Genomic DNA, 15,299 nt, shown 5'->3' with positions numbered 1-15,299 from the left:
TTTTTTTTTTTTTTTTTTTTTTTTTTTTGAGACGGAGTCTCGCGCTGTCGCCCAGGCTGGAGTGCAGTGGCGCGATCTCGGCTCACTGCAAGCTCCGCCTCCCGGGTTCACGCCATTGTCCTGCCTCAGCCTCCTGAGTAGCTGGGACTACAGGCGCCCGCCACCGCGCCCGGCTAATTTTTTGTATTTTTAGTAGAGACGGGGTTTCACTGTGGTCTCCATCTCCTGACCTTGTGATCCGCCCGCCTCGGCCTCCCAAAGTGCTGGGATTACAGGCGTGAGCCACCGCGCCCGGCCTAAGACATTTTATTTCATTAAACAATCACTGAGTGCTCAGTATGTGCAAGCACTATAACCATATATTACATATTTAATATGAGATCAGAGGTCAGAAAATTTAAATACTTAGGCCAGGCACATAGCTCACACCTATAATCCAATGTTTGGGAGGCAAAGGCAGGAGGATTGCTTGAGGCCAGTAGTTAGAGACCAGCCTGGGCAACAACATAAGCAAGACCCCATCTCTTTTAAAAAAAAAAATTAAAAACATTAGCCAGACATGGTGGTGCATGCCTGTAGTCCCAGTTATTCGGGAGGCTGAGCTGGGAAGACTGCTTTAGTCCAGGAGTTCAAGGCTCCAGTGTGCTATGATTGCACCACTGCCCTCCATCCTGGGCAACAGAGTAAGACCCAATCTCTAAAAAAAATATATATATATATATATATATATATAGTTAATATTTTTGCTATTAAGAGAAACAGTAGGATTAGCTTCATTTAAAGATGTAAATTTTTGTAAAAAGAAAAACACATTTTGTTTCATTGGAGAGAGCAGTCAAAGTTTTTTTGTTTTTGTTTTTTAACAGTTTTTTTTTCAGTTGAGAGTATAGAATAGATTCACTTAATTTTCCATGTAGGAGTAGGGCTAAACCTCAACCTATAACCTTCTACAAAACACTTCTACAAAGAAAACAGCTACAAATGAAAAACTGGCAAAGTTCCCTATGTGTGAAATATTTTAGAAGACATTTAAGCCAGATTTAAACCAACTTCTCACCATGGATTCAAGATTCATTCAGTTAAACCAATTTTTGGTGTTGCATATGGAGTTCATAACCCCAATATAGAGTATGAAAACACCTAGAATTTTCAGTGGTAATACTACAATTAACTATATTAACTGTTATGTTGGTGGTAATATTATAATTAACTGTCATATTAATGGTAATATTACAATTAACACACATGGTTAGCTCCGGTGTAACCAAGATTGAACTTGAAATATGGAAACAAAAGGTTAGTTATTACGCAAAGTCCTTACATCATTTTCTAAATAAAATAGGAATACCAGCATAGGATGAAAGAAAGAGAGTAATTGTTTTCTTAATAAAGTTTTGTATACTGAAGTGAATGTGTGATGTGGCTCCCAAATCTTCCTTTAAGAATAAATGACTTATTTCCAGTGGCTGGAGTACAGTTAACAGACAGCCCTAAGCCCTCAACCTTCTTTGAGAGTTTTCTCTGCCAAAGATAGCTGAGTTCCCTATAGCATTTCCTATTCACAGAAATGACTGGTCAACTTAGGGGTAGAAAGACTCCAATTTCAGGGGCCCTCATCCCAACTCAAGACAACTCTGGAAGACAATCCCACTTTAGAACTCCCAGTGGGGATGGCTGAGGTGTTCATCGAGAGGGCATCACACCCCATATTCTCTGTCTGCCTAATCCTATTTCATTGCCTTTCCTTGCACAGGTATTGCTTTCCAGAGCACTTCCCAATGTGTCCCATATACTAATCTCCACCAGGATTTTCTTCCCAGGGAACCCAACTCTGTCACCAACCAGAAGTGCCCTTGAATAGGTCATGAAAAAAAAAGATCATTATTATTTTCTATGAAACCTAGTTTCCTAATCCAAAACATAAATATCATCCTGAGCTAGGGTTTTTGTTCAAGTGTTAAATGCAATGTCACAGAAGTTGTTGTAGAGTTTTATAGTTAATGCAGACTTGGAGCCAGATAGATGCGAGTACCAATTTCAGCTCTACCACTTACTAGCTATGTAGCTTTCAGAAAGCTACTTAAGCCCTTCATGTATCTACCATGTCGTCTATAAAATAACAATAATTATACTAAAATAACACTTAATTGGACATTTACTATATGCCAGTCATTTAGCTAATGTAATCAAACCTATATTTTAGTAAGCTTATTTAGGCTGGGTGCAGAGGCTCACGCCTGTAATCCCAGCACTTTGGGAGGCTGAGGTGGGCAGATGACCCGAGGTTGGGAGTTCGAGACCAGCCTGACCAACATGGAGAAACCCTGTCTCTACTAAAAATACAAAATTAGCTGGGCGTGATACTGCGTGCCTGTAATCCCAGCTACTCGGGAGGTTGAGGCAGGAGAATTGCTTGAACACAGGAGGCAGAAGTTGCAGTGAGCTGAGATCACACAATTGCACTCCAGCCTGGCCAATGAGAACAAAACTCTGTCTCAAAAATAATAATAATAAGCTTATTTAATAAAATAAATAAGGTTGCTATAAGGATTAAGTGAACTAAACCATATAAATGATTTTCTGCAATACCTGCTACATGGTATAAACTGAATAAATGGTAGTCAGTATAATTTCTATTGTTGTTATTCATAATAAAACATATGTTATAGTGCCTTGCACTGAAAATGATACTCTGTGTGAGAAAAGGAGTCAGATTTTTCAAATTGCCATATTTTTGTTTGAAATAAATATTTTCTATAATGTAGTGACATAATTAAAAATACTTAAATTATCTAAACTGGCACAGACATACTCAGAATCCACAAGACAACAGCTAACAGTCAAACAGAGAATAAATTATCTCATAAGACTCCCTTTATTTCCCTTCTTCCTCTTCAACAAACTGTACCTACTCAAATGCAAAGATGTGCAATCAGTTGCAGGTTAGAAGCAGAAACCACTGTCTATAAAGCCAAACTAGTAAACCCTCTTGTGATAATGGAGAGAACTAGAGATTACATTCTTGTTGTTTCATAGATGAAGATTGCTGGCAGTGTGGAAATGTACATGACTCAATCTTGTTCAGATTGTCTACTTGGTACTTATCCTAAAACCCACCTACACTTTCACCTCCCCAAGTCACACAGAGGACCTCATCTTCCTGAAACATTTTATATACCATCATGTGCACCAGAGGTTATTCACCTGAGATATATATATTTTCTCAGTTTCTTCTTGATTTGAATTCAACTGATTTTAAAAGTATTTACTTACTTCAAGTTTATTTGAAAACTAATACTAAAGACATGGAAAAGCCCAGGTTAATAGAATTGCTAAATAACCTGAAATGTTCTATTTTAAGCATTGGGGCTGTTACTAAATACCTCAAAGCCATAAGATGGAGCCATACACTAAGAACAGTGAGACAGAAAGAACCCTCTTTGTATATATCCTAGAGCAGCTGCACCAGCTCTGGATAGTCTACCTCTGGACTTCTTAGAGCATGAGAAAAGTAAACCCCTATTTGATTAAGCAACTGTGGCTAAGTTTTCTGTCAGTGGTGCTAAAGACACTCCCAACTAATACGGGGTTTTACTAATGTAGCTTCATTCTATTCTTTACTTTTTCCATCAACTTGTTTTCATATTCATCCGTAAAAAGTGAAGATGTCATTAATTCCATGTAACTGCTCTACAGTATGCCATCACATTTTCATCCCATATTTTACCTCTCTATTCCCTAACTGATAAAATTTTGAGTTATTTTTCACTTATTCTTCTCAACAGTATTGTGCTATACATACGTACATGTGTCCTTATGCACAACAAAATTTCTTTAACTATATTTAGCAATGGAATAGCTGGTTGTAGGGCACAAATATTCTCAATTCGTTAACTACTGATGTTGCCAGTTAACTTTCGTTTGCCCCTTCAGAGTCTTCCTTTCTCCATTCTACCCTGCCCTAGGAGGCTGACTCTATGAACTATATCGATGGGCCCTTCAGCTCCTGGTTGGATTTATCCAATGAGGAACCCCAGCAGAATATCTAAGGGAGAGTGCAGTCTAGGTATTTATTCACCAGCTCCCTCCTACAAGATTTCTTGTGCTGTGTCCCTCAACCAAAGAGCGCTGCTCCTCTCAAAGCAAGCTCTACAAGATTTTCCCTTTCTGGATTCTATGAACCTTTACTCCACCTTGTCCCTTTGGATCTGGAAGTGGTAACAGTTCCTCTGCTCACATCTTCATAGTCTCTTTGTAAATCGAACCTCCTTGAATTATCCTCCATCTGTTTAGGCGAGAGCTTGACTGCATCACCGCTATATTCCTCTTCAAAGAACCTGTATTAATTTAGACTTACTAGCAGTGCACAAGAGTGTTCACTACCCCTACACTTGTCAACACTGAATATTAACTGACTTAAATTTTCTTCTATCTGATGGATTCAACATAATTGATTTTTTTTATTTTTTACTTTTCTGATTACAAGTGAGATTGAGCATCTCTGTATACGCCCTTTTTCCCCTATAAATTGCTTTTTACTATCATTTGCCTATTTTTTTTTACTGGATTGTCTTTTTCTTGTTGACTTTTGGTACTTTAAATATTTGAAATACTTATCCGTATCTGTTACATATGTTGAAATAGCTGTCATCTGCTGCTTACCTTTTGTCATTGGTGTTTTTTGTTACCCAAACCTTTAACATATCTACCTATATTTTCTTCTGTTTTAAAGTTTTACTTTTCATATTTTGGTCCTTAATGTATCTGAAAATTATTTTTGTGCACAGTATGAAAGTCATTTAATAGCATTTCTTTCCTTATTGTGAGCCAATTTTCACAGCACCATTATTGAATAATCCATCATTTTCCCTTGATTTGAAGTGGGGCTTATTTCCTAATTTCTAATGTACTTGTGGATCTGTTTCTGAATTTTACATTCTATTCCATTTGCTGTCAATATATTAAGACTTTATGAAGAGATGGGGTCTCATTGTGTTACCCAGGCTGGCCTTGAACTCCTAGGCTCAACCAAGCCACCCACCTCAACCTCCTGAGTAGCTGAGACTCCAGGTGCATACTACCATCACCAGTTTATTCTAATAGTCTTGTTCTTTAATACTTTCAGGTTTTCCATGTGCATGTTCACATCATCTGCAAATAATAAAAATTTTCTTTATTTCCATTTCTTGTAATTCATATTTCTTTATTATCATAACATTTTAGAATCTCAATCCCATAGTTCATAATAGTGGTGATAATGGATGTTCGTGTTTTGTAACTTTGAAGATATTTGTAATATTTCATTATTAAATGTGATACATTTGCTGTAAGTCTGTTAGATTCCTTTCAATTATTAAAAAAGTTTTTAGCTGGGCACAGTGGCTCACACCTGTAATCCCAGCACTTTGGGAGGCCGAGGCGGGTGGATCACCTGAGGTCAGGAGTTTGAGACCAGCCATGGCCAACGTGGTGAAACCCTGTCTCTACTAAAAATACAAAAATTAGCTGGGTGTAGGGCGCCTGTAATCCCAGCTACTCAGAAGGCTGAGACAGGAGAATCACTTGAACCCAAGAGGCAGAGATTGCACTAAGCCAAGATCATGCCACTGCACTCCAGCCTGGGCAACAAGAGTGAAACTTCATCTCAAAAAAAAAAAAAAAGTTTACTCCTATTGCTCTTATGTAAAAAGTTTTTTTAAAAAAACATAAAATTCATGTCAACTGTTGAATTTTATCAAACATTTCTGCATATTTTGGAATAATCATATTTTTCCCTTTCAAAAGTATTTATATATTAAATGACATTGACAGATTTTCAATTTTTTTTCCCTGCAGACACTATGGTGTTTTATTGGCAATTTTTTTTTTTTTTTTTTTTGAGACGGAGTCTTGCTCTGTCACCCAGGCTGGAGTGCAGTGGTGCCATCTCCGCTCACTGCAAGCTCCGCCTCCCAGGTTCACGCCATTCTCCTGCCTCAGCCTTGGGGTAGCTGGGACTACAGGCGCCCGCCACCACGCCCGGCTAATTCTTTTGTATTTTTAGTAGAGACGGGGTTTCACCGTGTTAGCCGGGATGGTCTCGATCTCCTGACCTCGTGATTTGCCCGCCTCGGCCTCCCAAAATGCTGGAATTACAGGCCTGAGCCACCGCGCCCGGCCGGCAGATATTTTTAAACGTTGAAGTATTCTTGAATTCCTTGACCATGATTTATATACACACATGATGTTATCATATTTTATTTCTTATAGTTGCGTCTAGATTCATAAATGATTTTTTTCTTATATTGTCTTTATTTGGTTTTGTTTAAATGAGTTCAGGGTCTCTATTTTATAAATCTTACTGAATCTGTAATTCTCCTTTTTTCTTAACAGTTTATGTCTTTGTCATTTTTTCTGTATTCATCTTGTAAGAGACATGTCTATCAAACTTTTCAAAAACTAGCATTTGTTTTTATAGAACCTTTCTAGTGAATCTGTTTCCTATTTCATTACTTTATGTTATTTTTCACTTTCTTCCTTCTGCTTTCCTGAGTTTATTCGGTTGTTCTTTTTCTAACTTAAGACAATGTGCACAACTCATTAGTTTACATTGTTCATCTTTTCTAATGTAAACATTTAAAGCTAGAATTCTTATCTAAATATCACTTTAGCTATATCTCATAAGTTATGCCACAGTCTTCCCAATATTTTACATTCAAAATATTTTATAATTCCTATTATGAATTCTGTTTTGATCAACTAATTTTTAAGAAACATTAAAAAATTTCTAAATATGCTTTTTAAAAAGTTATCTTGTAACTAATTCCTAGCTTAACTGAGTTTTGGCCTGAAAATGGGGTTTATAAAAGAGCAGTTCTTTGGTTTTTTGCTGAGAATAGTTTTGTAACTTTATATATTATTAATTTTTATAGGTGTATTATGTCCATTTTAAAAGGTTTTGTATTTTCTAATTGTAGAGTACAAGTTTTACATATAAAGCATACAAAACTTTTTGTATTGTTCAAAACTTCTTATAGCCTTACTAATTTTTTTGTCTTCTTTCTCTATCAATATGTAGACTATAAAAATGGTTACAAAATCTTTTCCCACCTGAAATCTATACCCTTGAAATGAGATAGCAGGTCCATCGAAAAAACTGGAATCTCTTCCTCCACCCTTTGAATCCAGGTTGGTCATGTGACCTTTTTCAGCCGGTAGGACATTAGCAAATGTGATGCAAGCAAAGGCTTGAAAAGTGCTTGTGCATTAACATTTGTTTCCTTACTACTTTTCTGATCTTCTATCGCGTGAACAAGGTCCATTAACTTAATAGATAATAGATAACTTAATAGATAATAGTTATCTATCACTCCAGTAAACTCATAGACATGTGAGCAAGGCCATCAAACTTGCATGGCCCCAGTGAAGATCAACAGAGGAATTACCCAGATGAACTGTGGGTCAGTTTAAATTGCTGACCCACAATATAATAAGCTAACAAGTGATTGCAGTTTTAAGCATCTAAATTTTGGGGTAGTGTATTACATAACAAAAGCAAACTGATACAGTCAATTACTGAGAAAGATGAGTTAAAATTCTCACTAAGGTAATGGATTTGTCTATTTACCTAGTATTTCTGTTCATTTTTGGTATGAATATTTGAGACTGTATTGTTAGGTGAAATTGAAATTATTGTTGTCTTCCAGGTCAATTTTATCTTTATCATTATATCACCAACCTTTTTATCTCTACTAATGTTTTTGCCTTAACATCTAATTTGTCTGATTCTAAGATAGTTATACTTTCATCCTTTCTGTGTCCTTAAGTTCCGATATCTCTTTGAATAACATATAACTTGGTTTAAAGGGAAATCAATCTACCAATCCCTGTCTTTGAATAGAGACGGAAAGTTCAACTCGTTTACATTTATTTTGATTATTGGTATATTTGCATTTATCTCTAACATCCCTTCTGCCTTCCTTTTAAGCTCTTCTCCTTTCCTACTTTCTTTTTTTTTTTTTTGGAGACGGAGTCTCGCGCTGTCGCCCAGGCTGGAGTGCAGTGGCGCGATCTCGGCTCACTGCAAGCTCCGCCTCCCGGGTTCACGCCATTCTCCTGCCTCAGCCTCCTGAGTAGCTGGGACTACAGGCGCCCACCACCGCGCCCGGCTAATTTTTTGTATTTTTAGTAGAGACGGGGTTTCACTGTGGTCTCGATCTCCTGACCTTGTGATCCGCCCGCCTCGGCCTCCCAAAGTGCTGGGATTACAGGCGTGAGCCACCGCGCCCGGCCTCCTTTCCTACTTTCTTTCCACTGAATGTATGGAGTTTGTTTTTTTATTCCCCCTCCATTTTTTGTGAGATTATAAATTTACATCTTTTTAAAATTCTTTTTAGTGATGATCCTTAAAATTTTAACATAATACCAGATGGACAGTCTAAAGGGAAGTTGTAGCTCTAACTTTTTCCCTTAAAATTAGAAATTGGAAAACTTTAATCATTCTCCTTTCTTCTTCATTAAATTGCTTGGCATTTTTGCTGAAAATGAAGTTGGTCATATATATGGGTCTATTTTTGCACTCTTATTAGGTTTCATTTGCCTATTTGACTATTCTTGTGCCATATCACCTTCCCCTAATTATTACAGTTTATAGTAAGTAAGCTTGATATCTCAGAATGTAAATCTCCCAAGTTGTTTTTCTCCAAAATTGTGATGACTGTTCTATGCCTGTTGTATTTTCATAAAGATTTTAGGATCTGCACCTGAGGAGCCTTATCTGCATTTGTAATTGATTTAGATGACAAGGTCCTGGACTTCAAGCCAATGCCATATTGGAATAAGAATTTAGGGGACTTGGGAGAGAGAGTGGGTTTATTTCACCCATGTGGAAGGAATGTGAATTGTTCTGTCCAAAGGGCAGACTGTAGAAGACTGTTTTCCAGAGATGGCAACAATAATATTTCCTATTGCCACATGCTCTCCTTTAGTGTTACTTTATTACTCTCCTATCAAGAAGCAGAGTTTATTTCTCACTCTCTTGAATCTGTGCAGGTCCTGGGACTGCTTTGATGAGATTCAGGTGTAGTTCTTAAGTAGTTTGGCAACTTTTACCTCCTCCATCTTGGAGTCCTATGCCAGCTTGTGAGAAATCCAGGCCATGAAGAGGATGACAGCTGCAAGACATAGGAGTTAAAAAACCACATGGGACCTCCAGCCCAGTCAATCGTTCAGATGAATCCAGTCCCAGCTGCAACCCCTGAAACGATATGAAGGATCCCAAGCATGAACCACCAAGCTAAGTCTGGTCAACCTGCAGAACTGTGAAAGACAATAATAAATTGATGTTTTGAAGTGCCAAGTTTTGGAGTGGTTTGTTATACAGCAATAGAAAACTGGAACAGTTATATATTTTGTTAGTTTTTAGTGGTTACCCAGGAGATGACAATATGTATTCTTGACTTCTTAGAATCTATATTAAATACAGTTTCAAAATAATGCATTTTTATTCACTTTAAATATTTTCTAACATCCCTTGAGACATCTTTTGTGATCCAAAGATGATTAGAAGTGTATTCCTTGGTTTCCAAGAGTTTAGAGATTCTTCTGTTCCCTTTCTTTTATTGATTTATCATTTAATTCTGTAATGAACATGAAACCGTTTGAATGATTTTGATTCTTTTAATTTGTCAAGATTTGTTTTATTACCCAGCCTATGATCCATCTTAGTGAATATTTCATATGCACTTGTAAAGAATGTATATTCTGTTGTTGTAGTGGGAGGTGTTGTATAACTGTCAACTAATTTCAATTGGTTGATGGCGTTGTTGAGTTTTTCTGTATCTTCCTGATTTTCCTATTTGTTCTATCAATTACTGAGTGAGGAATGTTGATATCTCTAACTGTAATTGTGCATTTGTCTGTGTTGTCCTTTCAGTTCTGTCAGATTTTTGCTTCATATGTTTTGAAGATCTATTGTTTGGTCTATACACATTTAGGGACAGTATGTCTTCTTGGTGAATTGACCATTTTATCATTATGTCATGTTCCCTCATTATCCTAGCTGTTATTTTGGTTAGATATCTACTTTAATATTGATATATCAACTTTGCCTTTCTTTTAATTAGTGTTTGTGTCATTTATCCTTTTGTGTACTTCTCCTTTTTACCTACCTGTATAATTGTATTTGAAGTGAATGTCTTGTAGACAGCATATACTTGTGTTTTTATCCATTCAGAAAATCTCTGTTTTAGAATTGTTGTGTTTGCATTTTGGTTGAGTATATAATTAGAGTGGACTTGTTAAACAATATGAATGCATGTGGTCAGAGTTTGTAGATTCTGTCAGTTTTCCAAAGTGGCTTTATCACTTTTACTTCAACTAGCAAGAAGTGAGAGTTCCATTTGTTTCATATCTTAACAGTTGGCATTGTCAGATTGATCGATAAAATTTTAGTTATTCTGGTTGGTAGGTGGCAATATCTCATTTCAAACTCAGCTATCACTCTTTTATTTATCTCCTCTCTTCATAGATTGTGGTTTAGTATTAATGATGTCTCATGGTTCTAACTGTGTTACTGCCTGTTTTCCTGTTTATACCACTTCTATTTTTTAAGTATCATTTCTATCACCAAATACCACCTATTATTGTTGTTCCTGAATTTTGTGTTTATTATAATAAATACATCAATTTTGAAAAAAACCTGTGTTTTGATCTTGCATATTTTGTATAATTATGGGTATGTTTAGATTTAAGTATATCATGTAATTATTTGTTTTCTATGTGTTATCTTGGTTTTTCAATCCTGTTTCCCCTTTTCTGCCTTCTTACAGAACTGGAGAGGACTAGAAGAGTCTGTAACTTTTATTCAGCTATTTACCATTTCTCTTGCCTTTCCTTCATATTTTACAGGTTTCCTTTTTATATCATTTCTCTTTTGTCTGAAGAACTTCCTTTAGCAAGCATTGTAGAACAGGTCTACTGACAATGAATTGTCTTTGTTTTCCTTCATCTGAGAATGTCTTTATTTCACTTTCACTAAGGATATTTTCTTTGTATATAGCATTCTGAGCTGATGGTTCTTTTTATCAGTGCTTTAAAAAATGTTGTTCCACTTTCTTCTGCTTTCATAATTTGTGATGAAAAATCTAAAGTAATTTAAATCATCATTCCCCTTTGTTCTCCATAAGTAATGCATCATTTGTCTTTGTTTGTTTATAAGACTTTGTCTCTGCCTTCAGTTTTCAGCAATTTTATTTTTATGTATCTCAGCATTAATTTATTTGGAGGTATCCTCTTTGGATTTGCTGAGCTTTTTGAATCTCTAGGTCTATGCCTTTGGCCAAATTTAGTAAGTATTTAACCATTTCTGCAAATATTTTTTGCTGCAGTGGACTGTTTCCCCTCTCTTTCTTGGATTCCAGTGACACAGTGTTGCACCTTGGAGTATTATTCCAGAGATTTCCCAAGGATCTCTTCATTTCTTTTCAATATTTTTTCCTCTGCTGTTAAGATTAGATAACTTCCACTGATCTATTTTCAAGTTCATTCACGTCTTTCTCTGTCATCTCCATTTTGTTATCACCCCTATCCATTGAGATAGAGTTTTCAGTTAATAAATTTTTCAGTTCTGAAATTTCCATGTGTTTCCTCTTTAAATTTTTTGTTTATTTACTGAGACTTTATATTATCCATTTGTATCAAGAGTACTCATCCTTACTTCTTGAAGAATTTTTATAATAGCTGATTTTAGGTCTTTGATAATTTCAACATCTTTGTCATCTAGGCAGTAGTGTCTCTTTACTGTTTTTCTATTCGAGTTGCAATTTTCCTAGTTCTTTGTATGCCAAGTAATTTTTCTTGTATCCTGGACATTCAGAATAGAATGTTAAGAGACTCCGGGTCTTATTTAAATCCTATCTATGTGGAATGTTGATATTCTTTTTTTTTTTTTTTTTTTTTTTTTTGAGACGGAGTCTCGCTCTGTCACCCAGGCTGGAGTGCAGTGGCCGGATCTCAGCTCACTGCAAGCTCCGTCTCCCGGGTTTACGCCATTCTCCTGCCTCAGCCTCCGGAGTAGCTGGGACTACAGGCGCCCGCCACCTCGCCCGGCTAGTTTTTTGTATTTTTTAGTAGAGACGGGGTTTCATCGTGTTAGCCAGGATGGTCTCGATCTCCTGACCTCATGATCCACCCGCCTCGGCCTCCCAAAGTGCTGGGATTACAGGCTTGAGCCACCGCGCCCGGCCATGTTGATATTCTTGTTTCAACATATGATCAACCTAATTGAGTTCAGGCCACAATTTCTGACCAGCCTTATGTGGGTTCTGGTTCTGATGTTAGTTCAGTTTTCAAAGGCCTTGTAATGCTATTCATGCCTGTCTCATGTGTAAAACCCATTATCTTGTCTTGGACCTGGATTGTGGTCTATCCCATAGTTCTATTCTGAAAGTTTTTGATATGATCATTAGGGGCAAATCCACATGTACATAACCTACAGGGTAAGCACAGGACTTCACATATAACTTTATATGATTGCTTTCCCAAGATTCTCATTTCTCCTGACTTCCTAAGTACTTTCTGATTTTCAAGGACTCCTCTTTTTGGTCCTCTAGCCAGAAACTTTGGCTTTAGTCATCTCACTCTGCCATACATTTCCTGTACTACACCCATGTCTACGACCACATGGCAGAAGGAAAGAGGGGGGAAAAAAGCTATGGAATTTCATCTCATCTTTTTGGGAACAGTTTCTCTGGACAGCAAGTTTCCCATTTCTCAGAATTTTAAGCACCAGTGGGCTCTCACTGCTGCTACTGTCACTGCTGCCAACATTGGCATGGGTTTGCCTAGGGGTGTGGGATGTGAAAGAATTAAAAGGGAGGAACCCAGGGAACTTCTCCCACTCACTGTGAGTATGTTAGAAATCTCTTTCACACTCCTTTAATCCAGACACCTTTCTTGTATGCCTCTCTGTCCATGCCAGCTCCCACTTCACGGTTTTGCTGCCTTGTGTCCAGGCCGCAGGATAGCAGAAGAAAAGCAAAATGGGAGACTCACCATCATTCAGTAGTACATAAAATGAGCCCAGATGGAATTATGGAATTGCAAAACGTAATATGCGTATTGGGAAAGGTAAATTAATAGATAAATATAAAATAGTATTGACAGTTAAAACAATGATTATAGTATCTTTTAAAGTTTAAAATGTGTAGAAGAAAATATATGACATCATTAACACAAAAACCAGCAGGGGACTCTGATTCTATAATTCCGTCTGGGATCATTGTCCTTCAGCTTAAATAACTGGCTTAATAATTATTAACTCTGCTAATAAGGGATTTTCTTACCTTTTGTTTGAAAGCATCTTTATTTTGTCTTCATTTTTAAGACTCTTTGCAATGACTCTAGAATTCCAAGTTGGCAGTATCCTTCCCCACTCCACCTCTTTTTCAAAGATGCCATTCTACCATCTTCTGATTTCAATAGTTTCTGTTGAAAAGTCAGCTATATCTTGTGATTTCTCTCCTCAAATTAATGTTTTTCCCCCTCTGGCAACTTTTAATATTTTCTTTTTGCCTTTGTCAGAAATGTATGTGTGATGTGCCTGAATGTAGTTTTCTCTGTATTTAACCTGCTACAAGTTTGTAGGGGTTTTTTGGTTTTTTTGTTTTTGTTTTTTTGAATATGTGGTTTGATTTCTTCCATCAGTTTTGGAAAATTCTCAATGGGTAGTTATTTAAATATTTCTTTAGTCCCATTCTCTCTTCTTCATCTAGATCTCCAATTGCAATTAGGTTAGACCTTTTCACTCTATCATATTTATCTTTTTCTTTTACATATTTTCTATACTTTTAATACTCTCTGTGCATTAATCTGGATATTTAATATTGACCTCTCTTCTGGCTTACTAATCCACTGTTCTGCTGATTATAGATAGATCCTCAACCCATTTATCTAATTCTTAATTGCAGTAACTGCTTCTGTTCTCCTCTCCGTAGTCCTGGATTTTTAGTTAAGTCTTCTGTCTGGATTCCAACTCTCTCTTAAAATTGTCTGTTCTTTTTTTTTTTTATTTTATTAACATTTTTAATTATTTTGGAGTCCCTCTCAGATAAGTCAGAACTCTAAATTACCTGTGGGTCCATTTCTGTTTTCTGTTTTTTTTTTCCTAGGTTTTGTTTTGTTTGGGGTTTTAAAAAATAATTTTTAATTTGCTGAAAATTTGTGGAGATCCTGAATGATACTATGTTCCTTTAAGGAGGGTGGAGTTGGCCAGATGTGGTGGCTCATGCCTGTAATCCCACCACTTTGGGAGGCCAAGGTGGGCAGATCACCTGAGGTCAGGAGATGAAGACCAGCCTGGCCAACATGTCAAAACCATGTCTCTACTAAAAATTACAAAAATTAGCCAGGTGTGGTGGTGAGCACCTGTCATCCCAGCTACTCGGGAAGCTGAGGCAGGGAGAATTGCTTGAACCAGGGAGGCAGAGGTTGCAGTGAGCTGAGATCATGCCACTGCACTCCAGCCTGGACAACAGAGCAAGACTCTGTCTTAAAAAAAAAAAAAAAAAAAAAAAACATGGATGGTGGAGTTTTTTTTTGGATAGCAAAAAAAGTACCACTGGAAAATCTTGATCCTGTCTAGGGTTGGCTTTAGACTTCATTCAGGCTGTTCTGTTTTCATTTTGCTCGTATTCATGCAATGTGGTTCTTATTCCTAAGGTTAAGTGAAGAAGAAGCAGCAAGAAAAGAGTTCCACTTCATTTTCAGAGGGTATTTTCACTGATTATAGATGTCTATGTGGATGTTTTTTTTTCTTTTAGCATGTTATAGATGTCATTCCATTGTCTTCCGACTTCCATTATTGCTGATTAAAAGCCAGGTGTAATTCATATTCTTGTTCTCCTATATTTAATATATCTTTTTCCTTTGGCTGCTTTAGAGATTTTTCATCTATGGTTTTAAATAGTTTGGTGTGTGCCAGTGTGATATGCTGATTATTTATTCTTTTGGGGATTTTCCACCTTTCTTAGATTGGTAAATTTATGCTTCCCATCATCTGGGCCAAATTTGGGGCATTATTTCCAAAAATTTTTTTTTGCCCCATTTTCTTTCTGCTTTCTTTCTGGAATTCCATTTCAGAAAGTACAAATTTTGCAAATTAGATAATTATACTAATGGGGTTTAGAATTTTCATTTCTTTCTTTTGGCTTCCATTTTTCTACTGTGATTCTCTATTTGTTCATTTTCCACTTGTTCATTCATTTTCCTTTAAATACCTGAACATATTTATAATAGTTACTTATTCTTTCCTGCCAATTCCT

This window comes from Theropithecus gelada, chromosome 3 (assembly GCF_003255815.1).
Source record: "Theropithecus gelada isolate Dixy chromosome 3, Tgel_1.0, whole genome shotgun sequence".
Taxonomy (NCBI): Eukaryota; Metazoa; Chordata; class Mammalia; order Primates; family Cercopithecidae; genus Theropithecus; species Theropithecus gelada.
The sequence above is the reverse complement of the archived record's forward strand: the minus strand, read 5'-3'. Positions refer to the sequence as shown.